A 2,637-nucleotide genomic window follows, 5' to 3' on the forward strand; every position below is an offset into this window, starting at 1 on the left:
AAAAGTTCCCAAGAAATGGGGTGGTTTATCCGTGGAAAGAAAAACCTACGAAAAGACCACGGTAACTTCGGGCAATAATGTTACATGTTAACACATTTATTTACAAAAAGTAAGTAGCTCTCTGCTTTAAATTTTTTCCCGTTTCATAGGATCATGCTCAAGGTGGCTTCGTCTTTTATACATGCCAACCTTGCTACATTCACCCATCTTTTTTCGAAACATTCGCTAGACAACACTTCCCTCTCTACTCTTACCTTCCTTTTCAAGTGATACTTGAAAAAGTTGATGAGAGATTGACCAGAGAGGAAAGTGTTTGTCTCTAATCCTTTCAGACGCGTCCACCAGATACATTCTTTTGCCTTAGCCACAAGTATGATAAAAATAGCTCTTCCTTCCCGTTTGAAGGAAGGAGGTGTGACGATATTCACGATAGACTCCGCTGATAAACCAACTCGTCCCACACGTGACAGCAGTCGTTCGACATAAACCCACAAGTCAGAAATGGTTGGACACTGCACGAGTACGTGCAGAACGGTTTCGTCGCTCTGACCGCATCTTGGGCAGGTCGGCCCCTTGTTTCTCGAACCGTGTCTGTAGAGCTTTTCCCGAACGGGTAGCGCTTCTCGGTAGCACTGCCAGGTCAGGGATCTCTGGAAGTTGTCCATTGGTTCTGGCTCGAAAGTCTTCTTGAACAGGTGGGTCAGGTATTCCTCGTCAACGCCCAGGTTCACCCTGAGATCGTCGTCGTACCTCCCCTCCATTAATTCCCTATAGAATGCGATAGTTGTGATGCAGTCGCTCAAGGTCGACCCGGGACGGCAGAGTTGCTGGAGAGCAACGCGACACTTGCGGTGCCATTGCCCTTCCTCGGCCTCTTCTTGATCCACGACTGCAGCTCGGTCATGGAGACGAGCTGAGGGAAAGCGCGGCGCACAAACGGCGACCACACCTGTTCACCGTCGTCTACGTAGAGCCGGAGATGTCGCAGTCTCAGCGCATGTCTTCGCATCATCAACCACGGCATGCCCAGCCCTCCTTTTAATGCATGTTGGCAGCAAACGGATCGCCTGACCATCGGAACGCCTCCTTTCCACACTTTCCTTTCTTTAGTTTTTCCTGTATGCTCACTTCTTGGTGTTTTTACAGGGCTTGCTCTGTTGTCAATTGTTGGTGCTGCTTTTATTGTCTTTTGTGTCGAAGCTTGTGTGGGTAGCAGGGGTTTTCTTCAGGTTTTTTGGTAGTGGTTGTTGTTGTTGTTGTTGTTGCTCTTTTTGTTTTTTGGCGGCAGTTGGACAATCCTTTTTCAGATGTGTCTTGCTGTTGCACAAATAACACTGTGGCATACAAATTGTGTTCTTCTGCTAATTGAATGTTCGTGGGTAAGTTATTGATACACACAGACTCAAGTTTCTGGGTGGTTACCTGTCCTCAGCGTCTGTTAATCACCAGCTAGTGTGTTAATCACTCTGAAGACGAGTAACCACCCAGAAACTTGAGTCCATGGGTATCATGTAAGGCTAGGGATGGGAGCGATGACCTCCACTCGCAAATACTAATTGGACACAGAATGTGTGTTGTTAGCCAGCTGGAAGAGATGCCTTCCTGGGGCTATAAAAGGCCAGTAGCATTGTCCCATATAGGACGCATTATTTGGTTGGCAATTATATATTATGATTCTGTATTGCTACTGTTTACATCTTGCTCAGAGATTTAATAAAGCTGATTTCTTCTTTTTTGAGATCACCGATGGCTTGTCGCTGGAAAAAGCATATAGTATTTTGTGAGTGGGGTTAGTTTTCATCACTAGCTGGTGATTGTTTGATTTTTCTGGCTGCTGCCTTCGTGAGTTCATTTTATTGTACTTCTAATGTTATGCTTCTCTTGTTTTTTGTACGGTTATTCTGTTGAATTGTTGAACCTGTGAAATTTGAACCTCGGTTGTTTTGTTAACAGTTATTTTCACCCGCAGGGGCAGAAAATTCTGTTATTGTTTGAGGACTGTGAACTTTAATTTTTAACTTTTTGCAGGATAAAAATTATACTGTTTAATTTTTTTTTTTTTTTTTTTTGTGTAAGACAATTTATTGGCAAAAATTATCTTTTGTCAATTTTCGAAAAACAATTTTTGAAAATTTGTGTGTCCTGTTAAAGGAATTTCTATATTTAATATGGAATTTGTCACATTAGACGGAATTTAATATGGAATTCACATAATATGGAATTTAATATGGAATTCACATAATATGGAATTTATCACATTAATGCTGTCACATTAGAGTCAATTTTGGACTTCCCAGAGATAGAAAGGGCGAAAGAAAATGGAAAAGAAAGTGCGAAACATGTTCAGAAGGAAAGAACTAGTTTTTCAGCTGCCGTTGGTGGCAATATGGTGAATTTGAACCTGTCTATGGCTTGTGATATGCAGGACACTGAGAGAACAATGCCTGTCATCGCCACAGATGGAGGAAGCAGGTTAAGGAGGGGATCGACACTTTTGAGAGAGCACGTATCCAGCATGAAGTACTTAAGCGAGCTGCGCGAAAGTGCACGGCTCGTATAGTGAACGGGGAAAGCTTGGTCTGCAATGTTTGCAGTCGTGTATGCTTGTCAAGAGCAGGGCTCATTAGCCACCAACGG

This window comes from Octopus bimaculoides, chromosome 3, assembly GCF_001194135.2.
Source record: "Octopus bimaculoides isolate UCB-OBI-ISO-001 chromosome 3, ASM119413v2, whole genome shotgun sequence".
Classification (NCBI taxonomy): domain Eukaryota; kingdom Metazoa; phylum Mollusca; class Cephalopoda; order Octopoda; family Octopodidae; genus Octopus; species Octopus bimaculoides.